General features: G+C 35.3%; 1 long non-coding RNA gene across 1 annotated transcript; it reads left to right on the forward strand.

Annotated features, from left to right (window-relative positions):
• The first annotated feature begins 12 nt into the window (after positions 1 to 12).
• Positions 13 to 9,720, forward strand: LOC135724364 (uncharacterized). The gene is made up of 7 exons (XR_010524037.2): positions 13 to 534; positions 1,549 to 1,591; positions 2,697 to 2,814; positions 3,367 to 3,446; positions 4,356 to 4,413; positions 5,777 to 5,889; positions 6,763 to 9,720. It is a non-coding gene; the product is annotated as an uncharacterized lncRNA (long non-coding RNA).
• Positions 9,721 to 13,520: the final 3,800 nt, after the last annotated feature.

Here is a 13,520-nt window from a genome sequence, read left to right on the forward strand (position 1 = left end):
CACCCAGCACAAGACGTCATTTAGACGTTGTTTTTTGGGCTAAATCACGTCGGCCCGTCATGACCTTCATTTAGTCCAAAAAAAGACGTTGAAAACTGGTCTTTGTTTGGTCCGTCTAATTCAGTCCAAATTTAGCCTAAAATTAGACGTCTTTTTCGGACCACTTTTCAACGTGTCTCCATTCAATAATAATCCAGACAAAATATGCATGAATGTATACGCAGAAAAAATAAATACTGAGCACATTGAACGATAATGAAATGCTTTGTTTAAAGTCTATTAATATTTCTGTTTATTTTAATTAAATAAATATGTTAAATGTGCTCTAAACAGGTCATTTTGGTCCACTACAGCACTGATAGAAGCACTTCATTTTCATCTTTTAACAAATATCTTTATTTTCTTTTAATATGATATTATTGGCAGAGGCGCGCGACCATCTCATGCTTTGTGGTCACGTGATTATTCAACCGGAGACGCGCGTTAGGGATTTTCTCCTCAGACCAGTGTTTCTGTTTTGTGGTCGATTCTGGGGTAAGTTTCCTTAAAGGGGACATATTATGAGATTTTTTTAAAGATGAAAACTAAGTCTAAAATAGGTCTGAGCAAAAGTGTGCCGTTTTGGGTGTGTCATTTAAAATGCAAATGAGCGGATGAAGTGCAACCACTGATCACAATGATGGTGGTTTGTTGCAATTGAAACTCAATTGTGCTGTGAAATATTTTATCCCTCTCTTTCTCTCCATACTAAATGGTTGTGCTGTGGTTGGATAGTGCAGATAAAGGGGGCGGTATTACCTTATTCTGACATCACAATAAGGGCCAAATTACAATGACCTATTTTTCACATGCTTGCAGAAAATGGTTTACCAAAACTAAGTTATTGGGTTGATCTTTTTAACATTTTCTAGGTTGATAGAAGCACTGGGGACACAATTATAGCACTTAAACATGGAAAAAGTCAGATTTTCATAATATGTCCCCTTTAAATTCGTTGTTACTTTATTGAAATTAGTTCACAGGGATGTTAATTCAGTTGTCAGTATATGTCGATACGACTAATAAATGATCAATTTGAATGTTTATCGTTTGTTAGTAATGTTAGCTCGAGCGCTGTCAGCTTGACTGAGCTCGTCGCGCAGGTGTGAGCTAATGGACATCTTTTATTTGTCTTTATATCTTCTATATAATCGTGTTATGCTTGTTTTTAAATGTATTTTAAATTGTTTAGTTAATTATAATAAGTTTACTCCAATATGTAGTGTGGGCTTTTTTCAGTTTACGGCTAGCCTGATTGAGCCCGTGGCACAGCTGTGAGCTAACAGTTAACGTTAGTGGATATTTGTTTTATATCTTTTATAAAAACGTGTTTTGAAACGTTTTTTCTTAAGTGTATTAAACAAATTATATCGCAAGTTTACTCCATGTATTGCAATATATGTGTGCTTTGTTCAGCTCCCTATCAAAATTACATTAACTACTCTACTTTAAATGTTAAAGGCCATTCTGAATAAATAACTGTTGTATATTTATTGTTACTTCTTTCAGATCCTTTTCTTGGTGTGTCTTGATGTTTTCTATTGGCTAAAGAGTAAGTATTACTTTGTTCATATTTTTACAGCCACCAGAATCAGACTCAAGTCAAGTGCTCAAAAGTGAAATAGCATGTTGGTCTCTTCAATGCAATGATAAATAAAATAGTTATAACTAATTAAATAGTCATATCTCACTTTGACTTTATGTACAGTTTGCTCGAGGTCAAAACACAGCTCATTCATACAAATCAAACAGTGACACTGGCTATATGTCTGCTTTCTTTTTTATAGCAATAAAAGCATAGAGATATATAAAGCAAAGACAACTATAAGATAATCCTTTAGGAGCTAGTAAAACATCTACAGTTACAGCAGTAAACATACTTGTTATGGGGTAAAAAACTAAAAACTAGTACAGTGTAGATATGAACTATGGTATCCTAAGCACTTCTCTTATTATTGCTTCTGTCTTGTTCTTCATTTTTTGTAGTGCAAATAAGGAGACTTAGAGTAAGTACAAATTGAGCTTTTAGTACTGACGTGAATATTACATCGCCATTCGTTTGAAAGAAATAACAGACACTTTGAATGAAAGTGGTATGAATACTTAAAGGAATAGTCTATCCATTTTCCATATTAAACTATGTTATTACCTTAACTAAGAAGAGTTGATACATCCCTGTATCATCTTAGTGCGTGCACGTAATCGCTGGGGCGCGCTGCGACACTTCGATGGCATTTAGCTTAGCCTCATTCATTCAATGGTACCAAACAGAGATAAAGTTAGAAGAGACCAAACACATCAACGGTTTTCCTATTTAAGACGAGTAGTTATACGAGCCAGTTTGGTGGCACAAAATAAAACGTAGCGCTTTTCTAAGCAGATTTAAAAGAGGAACTATATTGTATGGCGGAATAGCACTTTTGGGAGTACTTGGACTCGCCTGAAAAATCTGCTCCCCTTCTCTCTCTCATAATGGGAGAGGGAGGGTGTTACTGCGCCGAGTCAAAGTACTCCCAAAAGTGCTATTCCGCCATAAAATATAGTTCCTCTTTTAAATCTGCTTAGAAAAGCGCTACGTTTTATTTTGTACCACCAAACTTGCGCGTATAACTACGATAATAATACTTTTTCTGATGCTGCTGTTTACTCCATTGTAGCATGTCTCTGTGAAACTGACAATCTCAGGTAGGAGCTGCTGGTTTGTGGTTGGCAGTATGGATCACAGTCTGCGACTCATGAGGAGCTGGGCTGGAGACATGAAGAGGTTGTTAACAGGTGTGTTCCTGTACTCTCTCTACCAAAATGAGATAGGGATTAGTCATGTCGGCCAATGTTTGTGAAACTTAATGTTTTTGCAAAGTCTTCAAACTCTTTGTGTTGATATTGTGGACCTTTTAATTTCACTGGTATGCCATGTCTCGCGAACGTGACTAAGCTTGCTGATGACAGTGGCAGCCATAGTAGTGTTGAGTTTGTCTAATTGGAAGAAATGGTTATAGTAATCTACATTAACCATTTATTCATTGTTCGAGGTGAAGAGGTCTGAAGCTAATACCTGCCACTGTCTGATTGGTATTTCATTAGGAATCATGGGTTCCTTGGTATTTGAATTATGTTGAACCAAGCAAGTACTCCATCTTTCGATCATGTGTTCTATCTGCTTACACATTTCTAGCCAGAATAACATTTCGTGCTCTTAGCTTAGACTTCTCAGCGTGTGCGCATATCTCAGGTCAGATATTATGACTATTTTCTTATCTTCACTGGTCAATAAAAGTTTGTCTTAAAAGTCAATAATGTATGTGGGAAATTGTCTCCTCTTTGCAGGCCATCCATCCAAGATCATCTATCTGAGCTGCTGAAAACTGCCTCGGTACGGATCTGTTGGAGCTTTGTGTCACTGACTGGTAAGTTTTTATAATTAAGTGAATCTACATGTCCATATCTTTGATGAGATTGTCATGTTTTGTTGCTATGGTCTTTCTGGAGAGGGTGTCTGCCACAGGAATCTCCTTTCCTGTTCCGTGTTTGATGTCATATTTCTAGGGCTGTAGAATCATTCTTTAAAGTCATGGAGGAGCGGCATCTAGCAGGACCCTATGAAATCCATTACATTTTTGTCCCGAATTCAGTTTTATTTTTCTCAAATAATCACACCAAACGCTTTTTAAAAAAGAGCAGTGTGACGCGACTTTTCATATTGCTAGCAACCAACGAGTCAGCTGTCTTGTCAATCAAATATTGAAGCGTGATATTATTTTGCTATAAACTGTCATATTAGCAGAAACTTTATAAAGAGGACGCTTGCTCTGACCTTGTTTGAGGATGAGAGGTGCACAAACACGTAGGAGAGAGTGAGCGAGTGGAGTCCGGTTCTTCAAAGCAACTGTAAACTTCCCTCACCACACCGTAAGGCCCGCCTCTCCCCCCATTCGATTGGACAATTGAAAGATGCGAATGACGTCGGCTGGTTTTCCGCTCTCAGCGCTCCTTCAAAAGCGTGTGCTGCGGCTGGTGACAAAAAAACGCAAGGCGTTCGGCGCGCATAAACAGTGCGCAAATACTCCCTGCCCATAGATTATAATTAAAAAAGGCGCCTGCAACTGCCATAAATGCGTTTGGTGTGATTAACCACTCAGAGTGATTCTTAGCTTTAAGAAATTTGACAACTTGCTTTTATACTTAAGATTGAAAGTAGGAGTATATTTCATGAATTCTTAGTACTTAAGACAAAAATGGCACTTGCAGAAGCTTGATAAATATGGGAACAGTAGTCCAACTTAAAACTAACTTCAGTTTCTTTTCTTTCCTATCAGTATTTCTGCAAATTCCTGTTCCGTGTCAAATGGCTTATGCAAGACTGAATCCATAAAGGTGAGTCGTCATCATCATGAGAAACGTCTTTGCTCACTGCATGCACATTTCTTTTATAAGCAGAATGACACACTTTGGTGAAGTGATTGTGTTTTTGGGGCTGTTTAAACTTGGTATTAAAGCCGCTCTATGCATTTCGGCGTTTTTGTCAAACAGCGACCCCTAGAGTCGCTGGAGAATACTTGCAACTGTCGTAATTTTCCACTCTAGTACTCCAAAGGTAATGACCAGGTAATGTTTCACAATTTCATACAAATATTAGGCTACTGCATAGTCTACTAAACTACAGATGATGGTAATAGGATAATAAGAAGTTTATTCCAAGTGTAGAGTGCATATAATAATAAAGTACAGCGTTTGCTAGCTTGTAACGTTTTACATGATTGCAGCTAAATCACAAGTAAACATTACAAAATGCCATGACAAAGTTAATTGTGTACGTTGCATTATTTCATAACATTGTTTGCTATAATGTCACTATACATGATTATTGCTATCTATCATAATAGTTTGCAAATTGTGCATGTTCACACTATTTACAACCTCTAGGCTTATTTATGTCCTGATAATTATGTGAGATATTGACAACTGTTGTCATGATAATCGCATGACATACTACAAGCAAGCGCAACAACATACAACATAGACCGCAAACAAGTTTACAAATAAGAGATTTACTTACTAGTCCATCAACAAGATCGCCAAATCAGCAACCCATCCAGTGCTGTCTTTTAGCTCACGCCAACGAGTAAAAACCTGACCGAGTGGGACTCTTGTCCGGTTACTAACGCGGTCAGATTCTCTTTTCCAACTCTCTTCCGAACGCGCTTTCTTAACTTTTAAATTGTTTAGCCTCACGTCTCAAATTCGCGCGTGCAGTTGTTGTCATAGGCTTGATCAACTTTATGGGGCGCTGCAAGAACCGACAGCCGGATGACGTCAAAGTGCCGTCTCGGATCATTCTCGCGGTACTTTGACGTCATCCAGTGGTCGGTTCTTGTAGCGCCACACAACGTCGAACAAGCCTAACGTGTGTGACGTCGTTGCCGTAAAGCAAGTCGTGATCTCGCGAGATTTGTCAGGGGCGGTTCTCTCAAGCTTGCATTGCTGGTTTTGGTAGCGCCGTCCTCCCCGAGCTTCAACAGGAGGATGATTCGCCCTACTATGAATTTGTTTACCACCGAAATAACTTTGAAGTTGTTACATTAAGGTAAAATAACTGCATAGTGTGTCTTTAAGATGTGTGTGTTTTTTTTTGTCGATCGGATCATAAGCGGATGAGAAGGACACATTCTGTTACACCTGGTATTTAAATCCGTCAGTTTTGTCCCCTTTCAACCTCTTCTGTTCTGAATACTTTTAGGGGATGGTCTGTGGAGACTGTGGGCGATTCCTTCTGCTGTCATTTAAACATGAGCAGGAGTAATGACGGGATTTAAATGGACGAAGCTAATATTATGCCAGAGTCCGCTGCTTGTAAGTAAACATGCGGCACAGTGTTTTGTACATTTATATGTAAAAGCTTTCTTTGATATTTCTTTGATATTCTCTTGTGGGTGTTGGAACACATTCTACCACATGCACGCTTACACTACATAAGCAATCCGATTAAAAGTGTTTTCAACTACCTCTGAATGTGGTCAAAAGTGGACAACCTCAAGATGTTTTGAACATCATTTACACATGTCTTTAGCATCGTCCACTTGTGATCCGATCGACAACAGCACATCTTAATACCAAGTGAAAATAGCCCCTTTTTTACTTGCGCTTCCAAGCTTTATAATGGTAGAAAATATAAATTAGGGAACAACTTCTGACTTCAAACCTCAATAAAGTGCATTCATCCTTCACAGAGGTAATCCATATTCAAATGTTTACCGCAAAGTAGTTATTATAGTTTATAAAGTTTAAAACATTATCTTTTCTTACTATATAGCATCGATTACCCACAGAAGAACTTTATTAACCCCTTGGAGCGGTGTGGATTACTTCTTTAAAGGCTGCACTTCTTTGGGTAAATGTACCCTGATCCATGTTTTTTCCCATATTAAGCTCGGAAAAGCAAGGACATTTACTAAAATAACTCAATGTGTTCGTCTGAACATGTGTATGTCGAGTTACTGAGTGTGAGTACATCACGGGGTAATTTTAAAATCTGTCTGAAGCATTGCTTTAAATATTTAAATGGAGTATAGCAATACATAATTGGGACTAAATAACAAAGGTAAAATAAAATATTAATTCCTTTTAATATTAGTGTACCTAATTGGATTGATCATGCTTTACTTTTTGTTAAGACAACCCCTGTTTTTAATGTTAACATTTAATTTTTTTTATGTTCTCACTTAGATGCTGTAACCATAAAGCAACCAGGACAACACACCTGGAGTGACCGAGAGCAGGATGAAGAAAGAATCGGACGAGAAAATATCAATTGGTGCCCATGAGGAGACATATTGTTCTTGGACCTGCTTTTTCTGTTTAGTAATAAGTGGTTTTATGTGGTTACATAAAAGTAATTTAATATTCAATCCACAAGCTAAATTTCCTACATTTTCTTAAAAGGGTAGTTGACCCAAAAAGGAAAATTCTGTCATTTACACAAACAGTTTGGTTACAAACATTTCTCACAATATCTGCCTTCCTGTTTATCAGAACAAAGAAATGTATGCGGGTTTGTAACAACATGAGAGTGTGTAAATGACATAATTTTCATTTTTGGGTGAAGTACCCCTTTAACATTTTTATACACCGGGGTAGGGGTGTGCAGCGGAGTCAGTATTTGTATCTGTAACAGTCTCAAAATTATTTGTATCTGTATTTGTATTCGGATTAAACCGGAAGTGGGTGGGTTGACAACTCATATTACATTAAAATGGCATTTTAAATGCATTTTTGCTTTTTATTATAATTATAACTTAAATAACTGTAAATATTTATTCAAAATAATAATACAAAATTTTAATCAAAAAGACAAATAACTTGATTCTCGTTAGTAATACTCATGGAAAGCAAACAACTCATTTTTAAAGCCTCATACAGCTTGTGCTATGCATCATTGTATTGTAGCATTAAAATAACAAACTTGAAAGCACGTTGACAAAACTGTAGGCTAGATCACCTTTAAATGTTTATTGTGCCTGTCAGCACAGTTCCATGAGACCCATTCTTTCTAAATGAGTGCGATGTTTTCAGAAAAAAATAAGTAGCCTACATTAATCCCTAGTCTAGCGATTTAAATATAGTAATTAAACATCTAAAATTATCGTTATTTGTAAGTTTTCTAAAAGAGTGAAATATAACCTAATACTACTCACATCCATGTCTGACATCTTGGTTTCAGTTTAAAAACATGCAGGAATTTGAAAATAAAATGCAGGACTTGCTTGATGCTTAAAGAGTTATTAAGGGAGATAAAGTTCGGGAACTGATTTATGTTAAAAAGTTATTAAGATCGACAAACTCGCGCTGACTGACAGATCCGAAATGCAACGCAGGGACACGCAAGTGGCCAGTATATGCACAGAATAGTTCAAAAACATCTGTTTTGATAAGAATTTACGAAAGCATAATAAGCATTAGAACAAACTTGCTGAGCTCATTTTTATCTATGTCCATATAGCGAATATAACGAATTGTTTAAAAAAAACTTTCTTATTAATCTTCATCTAAATAAATATATAATCAGATAGTTGTTTAAATTTTTAAATAACAGTATGCTCTATTAAAAATCAGTTTTGACTTAGTTCAAAACCAGCAACATGATTTAAAACAATAATGTAATTAGAAATATTTAATTCAAATGTTTCAGTTGTTATTTGCTTACTTTATTTTTATGTTAATTGCAATTCATGTCATAGTATTCTTCAGTTTAAATTTTGCTTTTAAAATGTTACATTTTCATATTTTTATCTATTTACTTATTTATTTTATATTCACCTAGATTGACAATAAAGCTTGCTTCGACTAGAAGTAATTAAAATATCATCTACCGGTGCCACAGAGATACAGAGTTATTAACGAATATTTTATTATCAGAGTGCAGCATTTTATCAAGGTTTTCTGTCCTAATTAAATAAAACGGAATTTTTTTTTTTTTAAAGTTGGGTTAAAAGAAGTTTGATATTAGCAGCGTTTTTAAGATTTTAAACTAATTCCAAAACAGCTCGCGTTTCTAAATAAGGGTTGCGCCGAAAATGTCATTTTATAGATTGCACTCATTCACTTCACACACACATTATTCTTGCTTTAAGGGGTTTATAATTTAGAGCTGTTCCAGTAAACATGTGATTATGTCTGGCCGAATATTTTCTCTGTTATTCGGATGAATTCGTTGTTCGTTTTGAAGCTATTATCCGTGCCCTTCCGAATAACGTATTCGGCTTCGGTCACATCCCTACCCAGGGGTAAAAGAAATGTATGTTAAACATTTTTAGTTTGTCTTTTTTTTGTTACTGCTACTTTTAACAAGACTAATTATTCAGCCAAGCTTATTTTGTACTTTAAGAAATGAACAGCTTTTATGGGTTTTAAGACACAGATATGTGCTCACAGTTTGCCCATAGAATGCCCAGTGGTGTCCCACAATTTTCCCGCAGTATGCCCACATTTTTCCCACGTATTTGTATTTAAATAAATTTTTCCACACAGTATTTTGTATTTGTGATATCTGAATTTGTGATAGTAATTTGAATTTTAAAACAATTCCATGTATGTATGGCTATCTCAGATCATATGCATGTGAAAGGCAGTTTCTGGTATAAATAGATCATGAAGGTAAGAATCTTAACCATGCCAGGTGAGGGATATATTATGGCTGAAAAAACAATAAACCAATTAATGAAATATTCATGTCATATGTGTGTTTGACATATAAATTCGTATTACCTTTTTGTTAGCTGTCCTATTTTGAGATAATTATTAGCCTAATAATAATAATAGTATAATTAATATTATATAATGCATTCTTGAAACGAGGTTAAACCCTTGGAAAGACATAGGAAATAATATCGAAATTTAGCCCATTTATAGACGTCTTTTCAACGACCATGAAAAGACGTCTTTTAGCCTTTCACTTTTCAACCAAATTTAGCCTTTTTCTAGACGTCGATTTATAGACGTCTTTTCAACGACCATGAAAAGACGTCTTTTAGCCTTTCACTTTTCAACCAAATTTAGCCTTTTTCTAGACGTCGATTTATAGACGTCTTTTCAACGACCATGAAAAGACGTCTTTTCACCTTTCACTTTTCAACCAGAATTTCACGTCATTAAGACGTCTGGAGAAGTCGTCGTTTCGACGTCTTTTCAACCAGATTTTGCTGGGTGGGTAAGGTTCGGATCCAGACGTACGTGCATCAGATGAAACCGTCTATACTTTGTATAAATTGTGAATTATATTGTCATACTATATTGGTCTCAATTTTGTGAATTACATTGTCGCTTGTTGAATTGTGAATTTGGTGTATTGTTTTATTGTGGATGTGCTTTTTCATCGCTTGTTGAATTGTGAAATTCTCATATATCTTTGTTTTTATTGTGATTTTATCGTGTATCTTTTATTTATACATTTTCTTTTTTTTATATATTGTTTTCTCATTTCTGTGTAAAGCACTTTGAATGACCTCTGTGTATGAAATGTGCTATACAAATAAACTTGCCTTGCCTTGCCTAAATTGACCTTCCATAAAGTTTATATGAGTAACATTTAACTTTGGGAACATGATTTACAATCAAGATTCTACTGCATACTGTATGCTTTAAGATTTCTTATTCATGAGGACTAAATGGCAATGTTGTTACAATCACTGACTCCAAAAACACAACATGTAAACAGTCTTTACAAGATTGTCTGTGAATTATTTTTTAAATATATTAATATTTTATAATATTTTATGTCCACCAACCCCCCAGCAAACAAGAGTTTTTTTTTGACACATGACTATTCTAAAGTTCACCAGTTTGGGATGGGTTAAATGCAATAAGTCACTTTTCAAATCAGACGACACCAGATGGTGATAGAGTTGAGAAAATGACTTTAATATCTGCTTATGAACAGTTATACCTAAACGTTTTCCAGTGGCTTTTATTGTGAAATTTTAAATACAGTTAAAAAAGCAAATTGAATCAGGAAAGTTGGCATAGTGCACTTACACTTCTGTACATTTACTTAAATGTCAGTATATTTACTTCAATTAATTAACGATAAAGAAAAACAACTACATTAAAATAATGTAGTCCAAGTCCAATAAAAACAACAAGTCAAGTCCAACTAAAACAAACACTAATCACAATAGTGGTGACTTTAAATGGAACAAAATCTAAACCTAAAGTAAGAAAATGACTCTACAAGTAAGATGTAAAATGTAATTTTAGGTTTCAGACAGAGATGGTGAGAGAGAGGATAACAGCGCTTTTAATTCTGCTTCAGTGTTACTTTTTAACAGTCTGTAAGATTGGGACAATATATACATCCAGCAGTGTTCATTTAACTCTGGGGATTTTGCTGCATGAGGGCTTCCTGGGGGCTAAGTAAGGGCTGCAAGGGCCATCGTAGGCTTGTTTGTAGGGCCTGTTCTGGCCCAGGTCTGGGCCAGTTATGTGCTATTGTCTGTAATCCAGAACTGGGCCATTGAAGGGCCGTCATTCTTCGTTGTATGTGGGCCGAGGAAAACTGGTTTTGTGGGCCGGAGCTGGGCCGGAACAACATTGCTATGTGGGTTAAAGTAAACATACATTTTAAGACATTTCTTAAGTTTTAACAGAGAAAAATGTTGGAACTTCCATTTTTTAACAGCTTAAAGGACCCCTAACCCAGGTTTTTTCAGCAATATTAAAATAGTCTCTGATATCCCCAGAATGTGTCTGTAAAGTTTTAGCTCAAAATACACAACAGATCTTTCATTGTACGATGTTGAACGTGGCCATTTGTGGCTGCAATGAATAACGTGCCTTTTAGTGCATGTTTCTTTAAATGCAAAGAAAGCGTTTGTTCCTCGTTTTGCACTTCTTACAAACGGCCACAGCCATATAATATATACAATACTGTTTACTGGCCCAAGTGTCTCTCACGTTGGCCCCGGGCCATCGGGCAGTCCTTCAAGTTGAGCCCTGAAGTCCACTAATGACCATACAATAAAGGTCAAATTCAACACTAAACACAACAACACACATTTGGAGCTTGATGATGATGATGATGATGAAGATTGTGAATAATTTCTGACAGCTGGAAAACAAAAAACAGAAATAAATGTACTCATCTATACAGCAATTTACTGTTATTCTCTCTATTTTCTCTAAATGTTTATTTACTTTCTTCTGTTCACTGTTCTTGAATAAATTCACTTTGTTATTATTATGACTTATGGTCTCTGTATTTTCACACAAAGATGTACACAAATGTTAAGGATCTGTACATTTTGTTGAGCAATTACAATAATATATTGATTTACAAATCAAGAAGCCTTCCCAATTTACATGTGTAAACACACAGTAGCTTATATGAATTCTCAAGATCAACTAGAAACAGAAAAAAGAAGATGAGTAATATATTAAAACAGGACCTTAATCACTCACCATTGACAGTAACATTGAATCTCTTGAATACATTTCTGATGCTGTAGACCTGTAGTTCATAAAGTCCAGAGTTTGTGATTGTGATGTTTGTGATGCTGAGAGATCCAGTTTGACTGTCCAGATTCAGTCTGTCTCTGAATATCTCATTACTGTCATAAATATGAATGTTTTTCTTGTAGATTTCAGCTATAAGATTCCCTTGATGTCCAAACATCCACACTATGTTATCATCTCTCTGTATGTATATAATATCACTGTGTAGAGTAACAGAATCTCCCTCCATCACTGACACTGACTTCACTTCATCTCCATCAACACCAAACACACCTGAAACACAGAGACAGACAGAAACTATTTAATAGACATGTTTCAGATCGAATAGGAACAAGACACAAATTAGGATGTTAAACAAAATTAATATTCTCTCACAGGTTACATTCCTGCATTGATGTGATGGTTGTGTTTTTAACAATGTTTTCATAAACTACTAAACTTTAGTTATTGTATTGCAGTGTACCTAACAAACTACTGTAAGCTGGTGTAATGTTATTCTGGTTATTGACTGGTTATATAAAATCCACTTGAAAAAGCATGTTGATAAAGAAACAATGGCGGCCATTTTTGCTGGTCATCTGACTTTCGATTCTAATTGCGTCACAACACTCGTCATCTTAAAAAATAGGTAAATAAAAAAAATATTAAATGAAAAATAATCAAATGATTTCATTTAAATAATTTGAATATTAAAAACCACAGATAAAATCACAACAGTTGCTTTATATATATAAAAAATTAGGACATTTCCTTTATATGTCAATCACTCCTCGTTCTCCAGCCCTCTCAGTTTCAGTTCTAAGATGCTTTATGTGCACAACACAGATAAAAACAGCAAACTAACAACAACTGAGCAAACCAAACTGCATAATGTAAGAAAAGCTGAGAATAGCTTATTGACAGGTAAGCAATATTGTTAAAAACAGTAATGAATACAACCTCATTGTCTGGTCTCTTAATTCTTAAATGGATAATCATTACTTTATTAAATAGCTACTATTGTACTGTACTTGAGACTCCACAAGTCTATGTAGTTTGCACTGTATAACTAAAAATTAAAATTTGGTATTTAGAAGTTGAGAGATGTGGTGTTACAATATTTTTGGTTTCTGAGATATTTGGTACCACTAGGCAGAATTATTTATTATTTATTATGACTCAACTTGTATACTTAAATGTTCTGATTTTTTTTTGTATGAATTCAGTATTTGACTTGATGGCTACATCTGGTGGAAATTGGTGTCAATAGCGCACTTAGAAATCCCCTTATTGATAAAAATGCTGATGTGTCAAATACTTATTTTCCTGCTGTATACTGCCACTTGCTTTAACAGAGGTGAATGTAGAAAACATCAAATGCGGCCAGTGAATATTTTTTATAGATAGACTAGAAATACTGGAAATTATTTAAACGGGATGATGGTGGGAAAGATTGGTAAAATACGGGAGAATCCTGGCAGAAACGGGAGGGTTGACAG

The sequence above is a fragment of the Paramisgurnus dabryanus genome, chromosome 24 (assembly GCF_030506205.2).
Source record: "Paramisgurnus dabryanus chromosome 24, PD_genome_1.1, whole genome shotgun sequence".
Taxonomy (NCBI): domain Eukaryota; kingdom Metazoa; phylum Chordata; class Actinopteri; order Cypriniformes; family Cobitidae; genus Paramisgurnus; species Paramisgurnus dabryanus.